The following is an 18,717-nucleotide window of genomic DNA, read 5'->3' on the forward strand; positions in this document are numbered from 1 at the left end:
CTGGGCTCTGCAGGGTCTCAGGAGCAGAGCAGCAGCCTCCTTAACTCCAGATACTTCAGAGGAGACACAAGTCCACCAGCAGCTCCATTGCTGCAGTCCTGTCATTGAGGTGGAAACATTGCAAGGAAACACCTTGCCCAGGGAGTAGAGTTCTTCAGGAGACATGGAGGGATGGGTGGTGGGCACAGGAAGGTGGATAGGACAGATTCAGGTGAAGTAGGATGTGGCTGAGGCAGGAGGAGGAGGGAAGGGAGACAAGGAGCACAGGGAAGTCAAGGTAGGCCTGAGTGGGGCAGTAGATGAAATAAGAGCCCAGGGCAAGCTGTGCCTGGCGTGGAAAAGGGCTTTTCATAAGTAGAGGCAAAAGTTTACTGAGCACAGGCTTTGCAAAGGAAACAAAAGCTCTAGTGAAATCTTTGGTGTCTCTGCTCAGAGAGATGAAAACAGGATGGGACTTGCTGGCGTGTCGCCCTTTCTCTGCCCATGGGCACATTTCTGTGCATGTCTCACCAAGAAAACAAACCCCAGCCCTTGCTCCTATCCATACCTGATCTTCCTCCCTGAATCCTTGCTTTTCCAGGTCCTTTCATTTATCAGTGCTCTGGTACTTCAGGGAAGGGGCACAGACATGGTTTGTCATTGCCAGCACAGCCCCTCTCAGGCTCTGTCAGGGTAAGGGACATCCAGCCTGAGGGGAGGTGTGAATCTCCTCAGTGCTGTTCCTGCCTCTGTTTCCTGGTGCTTTCTGAGTGCTGTTCCTTTCTGAGCCAGAAACTGAGCTCTTGGCCCTGCATGCCTCAGCTCCTTTGCCTGCCCTGTGTCTGACAGGGATCAAACACACCTGTGCTTGCAGTGGGCTGGGGTTGCCTGCTCAGAGAGCCCCAGGGCTGGGCCGCCAGGGGAGAGGCAGCAGAGGAGCCTGCAATCAGGAGAGGCTGGCAGGACCCCTGCATGGGACACACAGTGCTGCAGGACAGCCTGACCTGTGACAAGGGACAGCGACACCACAAACATGATGCAGGCCAGGAGAACCTCGAGGCCCCTGTCACCAGCCCTGCCCCATCCTATGCAATTTCCAGGCAGTGAAACCTCTCTAAGCAGTAGAACCCATTGATAAATGCTGCCCATAAAGCACCTAAATGTCATCACACAGCTTTCTGAGACATTTCCCCACCTTCACCTTTTCCAGCAGCAAGGCCTTGGCCCTTCAGCAGAGGCAGCATCCTGCCTCGAGCCTGTCCCAGATCCCCTGGGTGCACAGGCAGCAGCAGGAGGGCTGGCTGTGGGTCTGTCCAGGCTGCAGGGAGAGCTGACAGCCTTGGGAAAGGAGAGAAACGGTGGCAGGCTCAGCTTGTGTGTGCACATGGCAGAGAAGGAATGGAGCAGGGACTGCAGGCAGAGCCTTGCTGTGCTCTGAGCCTGGAGACGCTGTCCTGGAAGAAAGCGACCACGAGACTTCTTGTAGCTCACCTGCTCTGGTTTCCATACCCTTCCCTTGCCCTATGTTCAGCTGCTCCTGAAAGCCTTCCACCTCCTCTCCTTCAGCTTCCTCACAGCCTCCTGAGGGCAGTGGGCAGGGTGGGAAAACATCTGGGGTGCTCAGGGGTTCCATGGTACTCACCTAGGGATAGGAGAAGGGGGAATGGTTTTAAAATTAAAGAAGGCAGGGTTAGGCAACGTGCCCACTCCTGATATTAGGAATTAGGATGTCAGACATTCTGATAGATACTAGGATGTTAGGACAAGATATTGGGAATAAATTCTTCCCTCTGAGGGTGGGCAGGCCCTGGCACAGGTGCCCAGAGCAGCTGTGGCTGCTCCATCCCTGGCAGTGCCCAAGGCCAGGCTGGATGGGGCTGGGAGCAGCCTGGGCCAGTGGAAGGTGTCCCTGCCCATGGCAGGATCTCTCCCAGTCTCAGACTCTGTTTCACCTCCCTGAGAGTGTCCTGTGAGCAGGGCAGTGCCCAGGAAGGACAGCTGTGACAGGGACAATACCCTGCCTGCAAGTGGATGGCAGCACAGAGCTCCTTCCTGGCAAATGCAGCACATTTGAAATTCCCTGCACATGTATTCAGGAGGGGCCTGGACTGGGGGAGCTGGGTTTTGTTTTCTCTCTGCAGAGAGCCTGTCAGAGACGCCCCCCTCTGGGAGGACAGGATGGACAGACAGACGTGGCTGGGCTGAGCAATGCTCGGGGTGTGCTCTGGGAGCTGGGGGAGCTTTGATGAGCCCTCCAGAGCTGACAGCTGCCAGCTCCCTGCCCCTGCAAAGCCGTGCCTTCAGTCTGATCCTCTCCCCACCACTGACAAAACCTCATCCTCAGCCTTTACACACCCTTGTTTCCCCTGACATGACAGCTTTGGAACAGGGACTGAGCCCTCCCTGCCCACCCTGCCCTTGCTGAGAATCCACAGCTGGATTCTGTTCCATTCCAAAGCTCTGGTGCAGTCTGCAAAAACCTTTATTCTCACAGCCTGTAACTGGGACATCTCATTGTGGCCTTCCAGTACTCAAAGGTCTTAAAAAAAAGAGGGATTTTAACTTTTTTCATGGGCAGAGAGTGACAGGACAAAGGGGAAAAACTTCAAACTGAAAGAGACTGGGTTTAAATGGCATATTGGGAAAAAACTCTTCCCTGTGAGGGTGGGGAGGCCCTGGCACAGGGTGCCCAAAGAAGCTGTGGCTGCCCTGTCCTTGGAAGTGTCCAAGGCCAGGCTGGACAGGGCTGGGAGCAACCTGGGACAGTCAAGGTGTCCCTGTGCACAGCAGGGAGTGGGATGGAATGAGCTTTAAGGTATTTTCCAACCCAAACTTCTCTTTGGTTCTGTGGTGCGATGGGGAGGGACTGTGTTGAAGATCAAGCTGTTGGGGTGAAAAGAAGCAACCCAAGGATGAGCAGCACCAGGCCCAGTTCTCCAGCAGCCTGATGAGACAGCCTTGGAAGACAAGAGGCTCTGTAGCAGCTGCTGCTCTCTAGTCCTGCATCATTTGTTTCAATTTTCCAGGTCCACCACCATGTCTGTATCCACATTTACTCTTCAAGCCTCTCTACATCCCAGAGCTTTGCAAGGGCTGTTGGGGGGCTTGGGGGACACTGTGGAATTTAAGAGCAGTGGAAAGGGTGCACTGGTACAGAGGGTTGGCACCTAGGGCAGGTTTTCAAGGGCCAGCATCACAGCTGGGGTGACATTCACAGCTTTCAAAGAATGTTCAGTGTCCATGGGAGGCACCTGTGCTGACTGCCCACAGATCCTGCTGTGGCTCTCCCTTTCTGTGCCTGTGTGTTTGCGTGGGTTTGGAAGCTCAAGTGTAGGACATGAGAGCAGACACGTCGTGAGTTTACACTCAGTGGGAAGAGGAGGTAGGGAAGGCTCCATCTGGAGAGGCCATGCAGGAAATTGCTGGTATTTTTGTTTGCTTGCACTGAATCCTTCTTCTCCCTGTTGTGGTTTCAGTATCTTCCCTTGGGGCAGAGCTGGGGATGCAAGCCTGCAGCTTATGGGGCCAGGACAGGTACACCCTGCGCTGGTTGACCAGTCCGGCTGTTTGTCTCTGCTCAGACACACGTAGGATGGCCTTGGGACAGCCCGCGCTTCAAAGGACGAGTCTGGACTCTTCAAATTTTCAGTCTTCAAATTGTTTATTATTTCTTATCTACAAAATTCTCTTCCAGCCCGACAGAGGTCTGACCAGCAAGGCAGCCAAGGGCACTCTGGCCTCCCACTGGGCGGTCGTCTCTTTTTATACTAAAAACTACGTACATCATATTTACCTTTATTTCCCAATACCTTTCACCCATATTAGCAAATGCACCTTCACCAAGGACCAATCCCAAAGTGCCAACATCACCACAGGAAATAGATGACAAGAAGAAGAAAGAAGAAGGACAAGACACGCCCTGATCCCTCCCTCTTGTCTCCATAACCCGCCTGTACCAAAATCCCAAAATCTATATTTCACCCTGTAAATACATCATTCTTACACCATTCATTCCCAAGTGACTCTCATGTCCTCAAACAGGTGGCACATCCCTCGAAGGGTCAAATTCACCAGGTGCTTCTGGCAACATTCCAGGATTTCTGAGATCCCCAAGGGTTGTCTTGGTAACTCTGGACATCAGGAGTGATGTGCTGAGTTCCCACACCTGGTCACCTCCAGGAGGTTGGGTTTGCCCTCAGGTGAGCCCCTTGCTACATGTGGGGTTGCTGGTTCCCAGTTCCAGCCCCCTCCCTGTGCACAGGTCACAGTGTGGGATGCTGCCTAACACCCCAGACCAGTGGGAGCCTGGAGCCTGGAGGGTTCAATCACCTTTTCAGCCACTACCCCTGAACATTTTAGCATCCTCTGGGGCCCTGGGAGGAGGGTGAGGGATGCCACAGCCTCGTGGCAATCCCTGATGAGCCCCAGCCTCAGTGGCTGCCCCTGCCAGTCCTTCCTTTGCTCTTCCCTCAATGGTATTTCCCTGCTCCTGCACAGCTCTGGTACCCCTGACTGGCAAAGTTCCTGCCTCAGTGTCTTCCTGCTGTAGGACTGATCTGATCTGTCTCCCCTGCCTCTGACCCACTGGCACCACAGAGCTGGGGGGAGCTGCCTGGCAGTGCCCGTGGTGCCAAAAGGAGCCATCAGGTTTGGCTGGAAGGCTTTGGGAGCCCAGGAGGTGCCTTCTGGCTGGAAGCAGCTGCAGTCCCAGGCAGACAGCAGTCTTGTGCAGGGGTGCCCAGGTTTTTCCCTGGCACATGTCTGCACTCTACTCTTGGAGCTCACACCCCATATCTGGCCACAGCAAGGAGCCTGGTCACCCCTGGAGCACAGCCTGAGCGCTCAGGACACACCTTGGGGAGGGCAGGAGCCACCAGCTGCCACTGAACTGCAGGAGGATCTCTGCTGCTCTTTGTGCTCCTGACACAGGCATGGAGTAGGGGTGGAAGTAAGGCAGGGCTGAAGGGGCTGTGATGGGTTCCTCCTCAAGCCAGCTTTTATGAGCTCTCAGAGAACCCATAACACCCGAGACAGCCCAGCCACCCCAAATGGCATAAAGTTAGCAGGATGGCTTCTGAGGTAGTGTTGGAAACAGAAAAAGGTTTAATAAAAGACAAAATAACAAAGCTCTTACAGAGGAAAACTGAGCCAGAGGCAAGAGGCTCTTGCTCCTGCTAAAACACCCCACAAAAGCAATTATTTCCTTTGTTCTCTTCCTTTTCTAGTGAATTACCTAAGTGGGACCTTTTGGCCTCTGTCTAATTGGCAGCCCCAGGTCTGAAGTCCCAAAGGTCCTATGAGGTGTCTTCGTACCAAACTGGGAGAGAAACTTCTGGGCTTTTTGCCTTTTTAAGCAGACAAAGAATAATTTAGTCACTCTGTCAACAGGGGACACGTTCCTACAGTGGTGGGATGGATGGATTGTCCTGCAGACAACCACAGGCTGTTCTAGGCCAGCACCAGTGATATTTCCACCAAAATCAGCTGCTTCTCCACACAATCTCCATGGCATCCCTGAGCCACATCGAAGGACATGATATGACAAGAGGAAACAGCCTCAGGTTGGGGCATATCCATTTAGGTTGGATATTAGGAACAATTTCTTCCCTGAAAGGGTGGTGAGGCATTGGCACAGGTTTCCCAGGGCAGTGGTGGAGTCAGCATCCTTGGTGGGATTCAAAAGATGTGTGAATGAGGGACCTGGGGACATGATTTAGTGATGGAGCTGCTAGTGCTGGGACTTGATGGTCTTAGAGGGCTTTTCAAACCTTAATGATTCTGTAATTCTAGGAAAGGCCAAAGCAGAAATAACTGCCGGGGGTTGGAAACCTGGCACAGGCAAGAGAAAGGCAGCAGGCTCTCCCAGTGACAGGCTCACCAGCTGCCACCAGCTGCTGTACTGCCTGGGCACGCTGGGGAGAGGCACCAGCAATGGGCCAAGTGGAGCTAAAATGGGACTTTCCTGTCTTGTTCCTCTGTGCCTTCTGTTAGAGCTCCAAAAGGAGTGGGGATGGCTCCCTGCCCATTTGTCTGACTTCCAGCTTGTGTGTTCTTTAATCCTGCTTTATCTCTTCCTGCTCATCAGCCTTCCCTGCATGCCTCCCTCCACCATTCCTGCTGGCAGTTTGCAGCCAAGCCCCCCCACAGCTACTCTATCACAGAAACTGCTCTGCTGCTGCACAGCAGAAACTTTGCAATCATAGAAACACTAAGGCTGGAAAATCCCTCTAACGTCATCGAGTCCAGCCACTAAACCCAGCACTTCCAGGGCCACCACTAAACCCTGTAGCCAAGTGCCACCATCTGCAAGGTTTTTGAAAACTTTCAGGGATGGTGACTCCACAACTGTCCTGGGCAGCCTCTGCCAATGCCTGACAGCCCTTTCAGTGAAGGAATTTTCAGTAATATCCAGCCAGAACTTCCCCTGGGAGCACAGGAACTTGGGAGCAGAGCCTGACCCCCACCTGGCTCCAAGCTCCTTTCAAGTACATGCAGAGAGTGATGAGCCCCCCTGAGCCTCCTTTCCTCTGAACTGAGTGCCTGAGCTCCCTCAGCTGTTTCTGTTCAAACCTGTGCTCCAGCCCTTCCCCAAATCCACTGCCCTGCTCTGGATATGCTCCAGCACCTCAGTGCAGTTCCTGCCATGGGCTGAGGCTCCTGCCTGCAGTCTGCCTCTCCAGCCCCAGCAATGTCCCTGTGCCTCACACCCCACCTCACATCAGCAGGGTCCCCCCCAGTCCCTTCCAGAGAAGGGTAAAGCCCCTAAAGAGATGCCTTGGAGGCAAACAGACCTCGGTCACTGTCTGTCATAGGGGCTGCCTTCTCCTCACCTCGCTAGCCATGATTTGCTCGGACTTCTTTGGGCTCTCACCCACCTCTAGCAGCACTGAGGAGCAACTGCCCAAATGCAGGGGCCAGGAGAAGCCTGCAGCAGCCACAGACTCCCGTTCCACTCACTTGCTTTGCTGACCTGCAGGGGCCAGGACCTGAAATGGGCGAGCACTGTCTCGATCTTACCCGGGACATCACGGACTGGCTGGCAAGGCCCTCCCACAGCCCCAGCCCACATGGGGCTCAGCCCTGGGCTCCCCTCTCCCCTGGCCACTCCTCATGCTCCTGGGCTTCTCCCATGCCAGGCAGGGCTCCCCCGCCTCTTGCACCGTGCTTTCTGCTGCCAAAGCACAGCAAGGCATGAAATATGAATGAGGCAGCGTGGTCTGTCGCGTGCTGCTGGGCTGGACCCGGATTCAATTAGCCCTGATGTTTCTTTCATGAGGGAGAAGCCTTTTCCTCTCTGGAGCTCTTTTCTGTGAGCTTGGAGCTCAGTCACGGAAGCAGCCAGCTGATTAACCCCCTGCTGCTGCTGCAAGCAGGCCTGTGCTGCCCTGCCCTGCCCTGCCATGCTGTCCCCTGCCAGTCCTGCACTGAGCTGCCACCTGCCAGCTCCCTGTCCCTGAGCGGGCACCTGCCTGCCTCCCTGTCCCTCAGCTGGCTCCTGCCAGCTCCCTGTCCCTCAGCTGGCATTCCCAGCGCTCATCCCAGCCAAATGCAGAGGGGTTTTCCCGTGGCTCTGCTCGGGAGGAGCTGTGGGCCCCTGCCTGGCAGAGGCTGCAGTTCAAGGTGTGCAATCAGACACCTCCTGCAGCAAGGACAGCTCTTGTTTCTGCTCCAGGGACACGGGGGCAGCTCCCAAACAGGCTGATAAATGCTCTCTCTTCAGTAAGATCCTGATGATTTTCCTAATGACCAGGCCTGGCTCTGGAGAATTCCGCTGGGCTATTTCAGGCAGCTAATTGTACTTAGCAAGGACATTCCTACTGTTCAAATTTTCACTTATCTGGGACAACGTGAATGCTAGCAGCTTCCCAGAGCTGCTCTGAGGAGCTGAGAGAAGGGGACACAGCAGAGATTGCAGTGCTCCTGTGCCTCTCTCTGTCCCTGTGCTTTCCCAGGGTAACCTTGGAGCTGATGTGTACCTTCAGTTCTGAAACTCTGTGCATCCAACTTGGCTCAGCTTTTCTTGCGCAGGAGCAGCCATTCCTTCCTAGCTCCATTCACACACCTGAGAACATGTCTCGTGCACGGCAGGATCTTGGTAGTTCTTCTTCCCAGGCAACCAGCTGCAGGACACATCCAAGGTGCCAGAATACTGCACAAATGTAAATGTTCAAGTCTCTGAAAAGGGATGGGTAATTCTGCAGGTGAGGTGAAAACTCTCCTCTGCCTTTGACGCCCTGAAAGGCACCTGTGCTGTTAATTGTGTGCATGTGTAAAATTTCCAAGGCAGCACTGGTGAGGGCCAAAAAAACTGCACTGGTGAAGACTTTCAGCTCAAGGGCAGTCCTGATCTAGTTTTGAAGTAGCTGTGCTTTGAGCTGGGGGCTGGACTGTGGATCTCCAGGGAGCCCTTCCAACAAAAATCTTTGGCTGAGTCCTGTTTCACAGACCAAGCACCACAAAGCCCCTGGAGTGTGTGATTTTGCTCTTTCCCTGCTGGAACAATCCAGTCCATCCTCTCTAGGGTTTCTTTGCTCTGGGAAAAGCTCTGGACTTTCTTACAGGTTGACTCATTGGCCTTCAGCAAGTGTCATTCAGAGACTGTCCCTTGGCTCCAGGGATGGTTTTCCAGTCTGCCTGCACGTGCTGTGACAATTGGGTGCAGCTCAAGATGTGGCAGTGGCACCTTTAGCAGGGGGGATCATGTCCCCCAGCTCTCCATGCCCTCAGCCAAGGGCACAGGGGTTTCCACGACCTCTTGCCCAGGGGAGGCCATGTGCTGGAGGAGGAGGAACGAGCTCCAGCACGCTACAGGTGCAAGCCAGCGAGCAGGAATAAAGGGAGTTCTGACAGGCTGAGAGCTGAGATGAGCAGCCTCAATGCACTGACCCACTTCTTCCCCCAGCTCCCGCTGCCCCCCTGGCTGGGCGGGGCGGGTTTTGGGAGCATGTCCGCGGTTTGGGGAGCCTGGCGGTGCCCGGGCTGTGCCCTCCGTGCCCGGCAGGTGGGCTGCCTGCGGAGATGCCGCTCGCAGCCCCTTTCCGCTGCTCTGCCATGCCGCGGCCCCGGGGAGCGCCTGACACGCGATTGCTCTCGCACGGGCAGCGCTTTACACGCTATCGCTGCCACAACACAGCGAGCGGCCGGCGGCTGCTCCCACACAGCCCCGCTCGCCCTGCGTCCCCCAGGGCTGCTCCTGCTCCGGGCACCTCTGCAGGCAGCGGGGCTGCGCCGGGCAGCGAGCGGCGGCAGAGCAGGGGACGGCGTCTCTGGTGTCGAGATGACCCCGAGGTGATGGAAAATCTCTTCTTCACAGCCCCGAGACTGAAGAAGAAGATGGGATTCCTTGGCTCTCGTTCTCAAGGTTGTTTATTTTTCCTTATCTATAACATTCTTTCTCTGACCTGCTGAGATTTGTCCAGCAGGTCAGTTTGTGGCACGCTGACTGCCCTCAGGCTGGTGTTATCTTTTTATACTAAAAACTACGTGTACTTTATTTACAACAACTTCTCAATACCTGTCACCTATGTTAGACAGTTTGTCTCTACTCTAAACCAATCCAGAGGTGCCACCATCACAGCAGAATATGGGGGACAAGGAAGAGCAGGAGGAAGGACAGGACAGGCCCAAATCCCTCCATCTTGCCTCCTGAACCCCCATTCTAAAAACCCCAAAATTCTACATTTTCACCCTGTGAATTCTACATTTTCACCCTGATTTTCACTTACTATCATTCTGTTCAAACCCTTGTGGCTTGTACATCTTCACACAAAGTTGGTAATTTTTTCCATGTGCTAAAATCAAAGGCACGGGTGTTTTTGACTCCATGCCAAGGTTTCTGAGCCCCCTGTCAGGGTCTGGAGTCCTGCAGGGCAGTTGGAGGAATGTCCTGGGTTCTGACAAGCAGGTTCTTCACTCTGCCTCTCACCCCTCACTGCCCACCTGCCCCAGGCCACCGTGAGCTTTCATGGCTTTGCTTCTGCAGCATCTCCTGGACTGGCATCACTGGTGGGAGAAGACTGTCCCAGCCATAGCAATCCCACCTCACCAGTATGGTTTAGAGAATCTTTTTCAATTTGAATCTTAGGTCTTGTGTCCAGGCTTTAGGGTCTGTCTGTCTTCTTCCAGTTCCAGCTGACAGTGGCAGGCATTGCTCTGGGCCAAGAACCAGAGCAATTGGGTGCGGTGCTCCTGCCCTGGAAGCTGCAGCTCCTTGTGGTCCCTAACCCATTCTCTCAGACCCAGCCTCAGGGGTGGCAAAACTCTGTCACAGGGTGTTCCTAAATCCAAGGCTATTTTTCCATCTCCTGCACTTCAGTTTGGGGCCCTTTACAGGCACAGAGGGCTCACTGTGTGGTTTTTTCTCTATGCATTTGTGGTGCAGTTCATCTGCATGTGCTGGCCATGCACCACACTCAGCCAGGGCTCCCCAGCAAGCTCACTTTGGGGCTTAGAATTCCAGGGAAGAGAGACAGACACCCCTGCAGACAGAGTGAGTGACTCTGCCAGGGAGCCACCTCTCCATGCTACAAATGCTGAAAGTGAAGGACAGCAGACACATTGGTGAGGCAATACCAGCAGCAGCCACCCAAGCACAGGAGATGCCCCAGAGGTTCCATCTAGGCAGGAAATTCAGGGGTTTGGAATTCAGGGGAATGTTCTAACCAGAGGGGAAGCACTATCCCATGTGGCTGAGGTTTGTGTACCAAAGGGGAGGGCTGGTGTGTGCAAGGGGGTGACAGGGGGGCACCTTTGGTTACCCGTGTCCAGGCTATCAGAGCAGAGATGTTCACCCTGGGGACATGGAGGACCCTCCCTCTGTGCCCTGCTGTGGTCAGGGGGATGCCTGGCAAGCCCCACACAGGCTGTGGCTGCAGAGTATCCCCCCTCTCCCTCTCCCTCTCCTCTCCTCGGACTCCATCTGCTGTAACAAAAGTGGAATTTCTGCAGCTCGCACCGAGCTCCCGGCGCTGGGGGAACGCGCAGCACTGAGCAGGCAGAAACAAGAGCAGACAGGGATGAACCGGGCTGCGGATGCGTGTGCCCCCGGGCACTCTGCAGCACCCCCGGGACACATGAGCATTTTCTGTGCAGGGGCCCGGTGGGTGGGGCAGAGCAGCTGCCCCCCCAGCCCAGGTGCTGAGTGGGAGTGTCCCAGCAGGGCTGCAGGGCTGGGGGTGCTGCAGGGCTGTGGGTGCTGCAGGGCTGGGGGTGCTGCATGCACGGTGGAGGCTGCGCTGGAACACGCACAGGGCAGGGCTGCAGGGCTTTAGTTGCAAGAAGCTGCTGTCCCTTTTCCCAGCACCCTGCCCGGGGACATTAGAGGCCAGGGGTCCAGACGGGACACACCTGCTCCTCTGCCCACAGCTCAGGGCTCTGTCCCTCCCTGCCCATGCCCCACATACCCTGCATGTCAGGAGTCTGTCCCCAGTTGTGTTTGCTGCAGAGAGAGGGGGACAGAGCTGGATGTGGCTCTGACACCCCGTCTGGCTCCCTTCTCCCTGCTTCCTGGGGCTGCCTGCTCCTGGCTGCACTAGCAGGGACATGTGGGCAGCTCCTGCCCATTTATGTGTGAGGAAAGAGAAAATCCAGACTGGTGATTTTCTCTGGGGGGCTGAGCACAGATCAATCTCACTCTGTGCTCTGAAGCCTAAAGGACACCTTGAAAACTTCTTTTGTTAGGAAAGAAGCTGATTCCTCACTCCCTGAGGCTCCTTGGGGACTTCCCAATAGATTTCCAGCCTCTGAAAGAGCATCTTCCCTATGCCCCCTTCCCCAGGCACTCACTGGCAGTGTAAGCCCATGGCTGCCCCCAAGCCTGAGCAGGGGGTCCCAGGGCTGGGCTGGCAGGCAGGGAGCACCATTGGCATGGATCTGTTTCTTCACTAGGTGATTGCAGTCTCTGCTTTCTGTGGCCCCTGCCCAGGTGAGCTCATAACTCAAGAAGGGGGATGTGTCCAGGGAGAGTTTCACTCAGGGCCTCCAGGTCCTGGCAGAGGCAGTTGGGTCCTGGGTGCTCATCCCCTCTTTGGCTCCACACCCAGGATGGAGCCTACAGCTGGGTGCAGGAGGGGGGAGAACATTGCAGATCAGGGCATTGCAGCATCCTGTTAGCTGGGGCCAGACCCCCACAAAGGTGGATTCAGGAGGCTTCCAAGAAACAGGAGTGTCCCTCTCCTCCCTTTCCACTGCAGCAGCTCCCTCCATCCCTCTGGGCTCCTCCAGCTCCAAAGCCTGGCTGTGCACAGCAGAGTGGGCAGAAATCCCCGTGCAGAGGGGCAGCAGAGTGTGGCAGTGGGGGAAGGAGTCAGCAGACACCTCCCAGCCCCCACAGCCCCTTGGCCTCCCCCTCAGCTGCTTCAGGCAGCCCCAAATTAGGGATGAAAGGTTAACGGGACAAATCTTCATGGAGGTGACAAGCAGCACTTGGACTTCTCCAAAACAGCCGTGACAGCTCCTTGCCCCCTACCCTATGGCAACCATAGGTCACCCCAGCCCTTGCTTTGCACCAGGTGGGAGAGCTCACCACAGGCATGGGAATGTCCCCATGTCCCATCAGCTCCAGGCAGGGCCCCTCGCTTTGATACTGTAATTTAGCAACACGAAAACAGTTGCATTCTGAAATTAAACATACAAGGAGCTCTCCTTAAGCTGGGGAAATTATTTCCACATCATTTCAAATTTTCTGCTCTATTAATTTCCCTCTAGTCTGTCATTTTCTTCATTTGTCCCACAGCTCCTGGGGTCCAGCAGAGCCAGCACGAGGCATGATGCTTACTCCCTTCTCCTCAGGCTAAATCATGGTGGCTGGCTGGGCTCTGTGGTTCCCTGGAAGCTCAGCTAAGTCCTGGATTTGCAGGCCAGTGCTGCCTTGGGATAATTGGTGCTCCTCTAGCTCAGCATCAGCTCCAGTCCTTCTGAAGGCACAGGGACTTGGCAGTGCCTTGGTGCCTGCCTGCACCTCCAGCAGTGTGTCCCCTCACAGCAGTGTGTGTGTGCCCTCATAGCAGTGTGTGTGTGCCCTCACAGCAGTGTGTCCCCTCACAGCAGTGTGTCCCCTCCCAGCAGTGTGTGTGTGCCCTCACAGCAGTGTGTCCCCTCACAGCAGTGTGTCCCCTCCCAGCAGTGTGTGTGTGCCCTCACAGCAGTGTGTCCCCTCACAGCAGTGTGTGTGTCCCCTCACAGCAGTGTGTGTGTGCCCTCACAGCAGTGTGTCCCCTCACAGCAGTGTGTGTGTGCCCTCACAGCAGTGTGTCCCCTCACAGCAGTGTGTCCCCTCCCAGCAGTGTGTGTGTGCCCTCACAGCAGTGTGTCCCCTCACAGCAGTGTGTCCCCTCCCAGCAGTGTGTGTGTGCCCTCACAGCAGTGTGTCCCCTCACAGCAGTGTGTGTGTCCCCTCACAGCAGTGTGTGTGTGCCCTCACAGCAGTGTGTCCCCTCACAGCAGTGTGTGTGTGCCCTCATAGCAGTGTGTGTGTGCCCTCACAGCAGTGTGTCCCCTCCCAGCAGTGTGTGTGTGCCCTCACAGCAGTGTGTGTGTGCCCTCACAGCAGTGTGTGTGTGCCCTCACAGCAGTGTGTCCCCTCACAGCAGTGTGTGTGTGCCCTCACAGCAGTGTGTCCCCTCACAGCAGTGTGTCCCCTCCCAGCAGTGTGTGTGTGCCCTCACAGCAGTGTGTCCCCTCACAGCAGTGTGTGTGTCCCCTCCCAGCAGTGTGTGTGTGCCCTCACAGCAGTGTGTCCCCTCACAGCAGTGTGTGTGTGCCCTCACAGCAATGTGTGTGTGCCCTCACAGCAGTGTGTCCCCTCACAGCAGTGTGTCCCCTCATAGCAGTGTGTGTCCCCTCCCAGCAGTGTGTGTGTCCCCTCCCAGCAGTGTGTGTGTGCCCTCACAGCAGTGTGTCCCCTCACAGCAGTGTGTCCCCTCACAGCAGTGTGTGTGTGCCCTCACAGCAGTGTGTGTGTGCCCTCACAGCAGTGTGTCCCCTCACAGCAGTGTGTGTGTGCCCTCACAGCAGTGTGTCCCCTCACAGCAGTGTGTGCCCTCACAGCAGTGTGTGTGTCCCCTCACAGCAGTGTGTGTGTGCCCTCACAGCAGTGTGTGTGTGCCCTCACAGCAGTGTGTCCCCTCCCAGCAGTGTGTGTGTGCCCTCACAGCAGTGTGTGTGTGCCCTCACAGCAGTGTGTCCCCTCACAGCAGTGTGTGTGTGCCCTCACAGCAGTGTGTGTGTCCCCTCACAGCAGTGTGTGTGTGCCCTCACAGCAGTGTGTGTGTGCCCTCACAGCAGTGTGTGCCCTCACAGCAGTGTGTGTGTCCCCTCACAGCAGTGTGTGTGTGCCCTCACAGCAGTGTGTGTGTGCCCTCACAGCAGTGTGTCCCCTCACAGCAGTGTGTGTGTGCCCTCACAGCAGTGTGTGTGTCCCCTCACAGCAGTGTGTGTGTGCCCTCACAGCAGTGTGTGTGTGCCCTCACAGCAGTGTGTCCCCTCCCAGCAGTGTGTGTGTCCCCTCCCAGCAGTGTGTGTGTGCCCTCACAGCAGTGTGTCCCCTCACAGCAGTGTGTCCCCTCACAGCAGTGTGTGTGTGCCCTCACAGCAGTGTGTGTGTGCCCTCACAGCAGTGTGTGTGTGCCCTCACAGCAGTGTGTCCCCTCCCAGCAGTGTGTGTGTGCCCTCACAGCAGTGTGTGTGTGCCCTCACAGCAGTGTGTGTGTGCCCTCACAGCAGTGTGTCCCCTCACAGCAGTGTGTCCCCTCACAGCAGTGTGTGTGTGCCCTCACAGCAGTGTGTGTGTGCCCTCACAGCAGTGTGTCCCCTCCCAGCAGTGTGTGTGTGCCCTCACAGCAGCTCCCAGCTCTGCTTCAGGCTGAGAGAGCCTGGCCTGGGGTGCCCAGCACTGGCTGTCCCACAGGGATGCTGGCAGTGCTGAGAGCTGCTGCCACCTCCTGTCCTCTCCTAATACTCGGTCTGCTGACACAGAGAGCTGCTGGTGGCAGGGGGATGCAGCCTGCAGGAAGCAATTTTGTTCATAAGATCATGGAACTGATAATGTTGGAAAAGCCCTCTAAGATCAACTCCAAGCATTCCCCCAGCACTGCTGTGTTCTCCATTAAACCATGTCCCCAAGTGCCACATCCACGTGGTTTTTGAACACTTCCAGAGACTGTGGCTCCACCACTGCCCTGGGCAGCCTGTGCCAATACCTGACCAACATTTCAATGAAGAAATTTTCCCAATGTCCTGCCTAAACCTCCCCTGGTGCAACTTCATTCCATTTCCCCTTGTCCGGTCCCTTGTGATCTTGGAATCCTGCACATTCAACTGGGCACAGGGCAGAGCACCCTGAAAACAAACTCATTTGCCTCAGCCCATCCCAGCTCTGCTCCCAGGGCAGCTGAGGAGCACAGCTCCATGCTTTGCCTCCCCCTCGGCCCCGGGGTTCACACACAGCCATTGAACATCACGTTTGCTTGACAGAGTGAGCCCTTAAAAATGGGAATCAGTCTGAAAGAGTTTGACTTCAGCTCTTGCATTGCATCCAAGCTCCAGCCCCCAGTCTGGTTTGCAAGATCTTCTTGGCAATCAGCCCTGGCTTCTCACCTCTGCCTGCACTGTGGCCCGGGATGGCAGCCTGCAGCAGCCCAGGGCTGGCCCTGTCACCACCACTGTCTGCTCTGTCCCAGCTACTTCCAAGGGCTTCTCTGGGGAGTGAGGAGGTCCCAGCTGCTCTGCAAAGCACTGAGGTTTGGGGACTGGAAAAATTCTGGAGGCATTGCAATCAGAGGGTGGTGCTGCAGAGATGTGTGTGTGGTACCCTGCTAGCATACAGCCCCAAATCCTCCTTTTGGGGCACCACACCACCCCAACACCCAGCAAGCACAAGGTAGGAAAGGTGATGTGCTGCTGCAGGAGGGGTTTGCTGTCCTGTGTCACTGACCTGAGTGTTGCAGGGAGATTGTTATTTGTAGTCCATCTTCTTCCTACATCTGTTTATTTATTCAGCCACTGATGAGCCTGCAGGGGGTGAGCACTGAGGGGATTTCTGGCTATGTTTGGGTGCAGCACTCTGCTCACACCCTACAGAGACCCTTGCAGAGCGGCCCCACAGTCAGAGACAATGGAAGTGCCCCACACATTGGCATTTTCATCCTTCTGCCCCACTTCCAAGCTGCTCTGCCCAGGTGATGAAATGATAACTTCTGCTCTTCAACAGCAACAGCAGCACTGCAGCACTGACACTGCATTGCCTTTCCATCCACAGCCAGCACTCAGGGATGGGTGTTGACAGGGCTGGGCTTGGCTTCCTCAGCCTGCTGAAGCTGTTGTGTAGAAAGTAAAGGAATGTATTTGTGCTCCTGTCATTATGGGATCAGAGAGTGACCAGTTTCAGCTTTTTTAATTTCAACGAGAGGATGAATAATACCACACCTGCCCTGCAGCCTCTGTGCTGTTCATGAATGGTGCCTTGACAGCAGTGGGCTGGGAGAGCCCTTTGCCTTTCCATGGGGTGACACCTCTGTTGAGGCTGAGGGTGGTCATGGGGGATGTTCAGCACATGTAAATCTTCTTCAAAGTTGCTTCCAGGTGCTGTCCTGGAGCTGGTCTCTTCCAAGTGTTGCTCAGAAGAATGTTTTTGGAGACTCCTCCTGAGTGCCCACACTCCCTGGGCAGCCAGAGGAGAGCAGTGAGGCAGAGGTAGCTCAGATGCCTATCCTCAAGTGGCTCTTGCCTCCTGTCCAAGGAGCCTGACCCCAGAAGGTTGTTCCTGTAACCTGTCCTCAGACTGGTCCGAGGGCTGGACCAGGGCTCCCACCCAGCACCCCCATGACTCACATTCTTAGCAGGAGACATACAGAATTTCAGATGCTGCTACGTGGGATAACCATTTCCCACTCCCCAAGGTGTTCTCTGGGCACCTGGCAGCAGGGCTGTCCCTACTCTTTGCCCCTCCACCCCATCTGTTGTGTCCTGTCAATGCAGATGTTACAGCTGGAGCTGGTGCCAGCGAGGCAGAGTGGCTGGAGCAGAGCTGCTGAACAGGGGACCTGTGCTCCTCACTGCTGCAGCTCAGATCAGCTGCCTGTCCTTGATCCCAGTGCCTGGTGTTGCAAGTCCCACCTGCTCCTGGGGCCTGGGGCTGGCTCTCCAGTCCTGTCCCCTCCATGTCCTTGCTCATTCCTGCCAGCTCAGAGCTGCCACTCCTGGCTCTGTGCTCAGATCCTTCCCGCCCTCCCTGCTCAAAGTGACTCTTGCAGACCCCTTGTTTCAGCATTGGGGCAGGGGCAGCCTGGGCTGTGCCCTGTCACAGACATCTTTTCATTAAAATCCTTTCTTAGGATTTTTCCTGCTGAAGCTGAGAAGTTTCAGCAACAAAGTGTAAACAATGGTTATCTGCTGCTGTGGAATGCAACAGGTGGATCCGTGTTTGGTCTCCTGTGGATGTTTGGCTGTACTGACCACTCACAGCAGAGCTGGGTTTCACTCTCTGCTGAGACACAGAACCTTTGTTATCATTCTTTTCTATTCCTAGCTTAGCTAGCCTTCTGAGAACTTTTCCTTCTATTTCTTTTTAGTATAGTCACAATGTAATATATATGTATCATAAAATAATAAATCAAGCCTTCTGAACACGAGGTCAACATTCTTGTCTCTCTCTCACCCTCACAAAACCCTTGTGACCACGGTCACACTGCCCCGTGCTGCAGATGAACCCTGGATGTTCTTCAGCATCAGGGGCTGCTTTAATCCCCCTCCTCCCCAGTCTTTTTGCATTTCCTTCCCCATGGTGGTCCCTCATTAGCATCCCACTGCTGTCCTCCAGCTGCTCTCCCTGTTTACACCATTTTCAAGATTATGGTAGGACTTTATGAATCATTTATCTTAAGCAGCAATTATTGTACAAACAAGTCATAAATACCGTGTCGATCAGCCAGCTCTGAACACCCAAGACAGAGACAGAGGCATAAACATCACAGGAAATGGACTGAGAAAAGAATTGTCCCAATTACAGGAGCCCCCTCATCTCCTCCCCACTCACACAGGCAATTTCAGGGATGCCTAGGGTACCTGGGCTGAGATGGATTCCAAGGATTTTAACCGAGGGCAGAGGGCAGGAACAGTCTGGCTGGAACAGGGCAGCAATAAATAGGCAAAGTGTCCATCCCAGATATTAAGAACTAGGATGTTAGCATAGATATTAGGATATTAGGACTAGATATTGGGAAGAAATTCTCCCCTCTGAGGGTGGGCAGGCCCTGGCATAGGGTGCCCAGAGCAGCTGTGGCTGCCCCAGCCCTGGCAGTGCCCAAGGCCAGGCTGGATGGGGCTTGGGGCAACCTGAGCTAGTGGGAGGCATCCCGGCCATGGCAGGGGGTAGAAAGAGATCAGCTTCAAGGTCCTTTCTAATCCAAACCATTCTGGGATTCTATGATTGGTCCTGTAGCCCAGGGCATAATGCTGAGCATGATGTCATGCCATTTAGGAATATTTTATATATTTATATTTAATGCAAATATTATATATTAATATATAGGGCATCTATATCTATACAGATAAGTCCTGGAGTTTTTGCAGGGCACCCCAGGAGAAGGGCCAGCAGCAGATGCTTGAGAGGGTGTCAGGCAGCCTTGTCCTAAATGTCCCCACCTGCCTTCTGCAGTGGTGACTGAGACTCAGGAGGCTGCCAGACACCTTTGGCTGCCCAGGCTGAGCAGCTCCTGCAGCACCTCCAGGGAGAGGGTTCCT

This window comes from Melozone crissalis, unplaced genomic scaffold (assembly GCF_028551555.1).
Source record: "Melozone crissalis strain CALT ecotype California unplaced genomic scaffold, PUWL_Pcris_2 ptg000251l_1, whole genome shotgun sequence".
NCBI classification, from domain to species: Eukaryota; Metazoa; Chordata; class Aves; order Passeriformes; family Passerellidae; genus Melozone; species Melozone crissalis.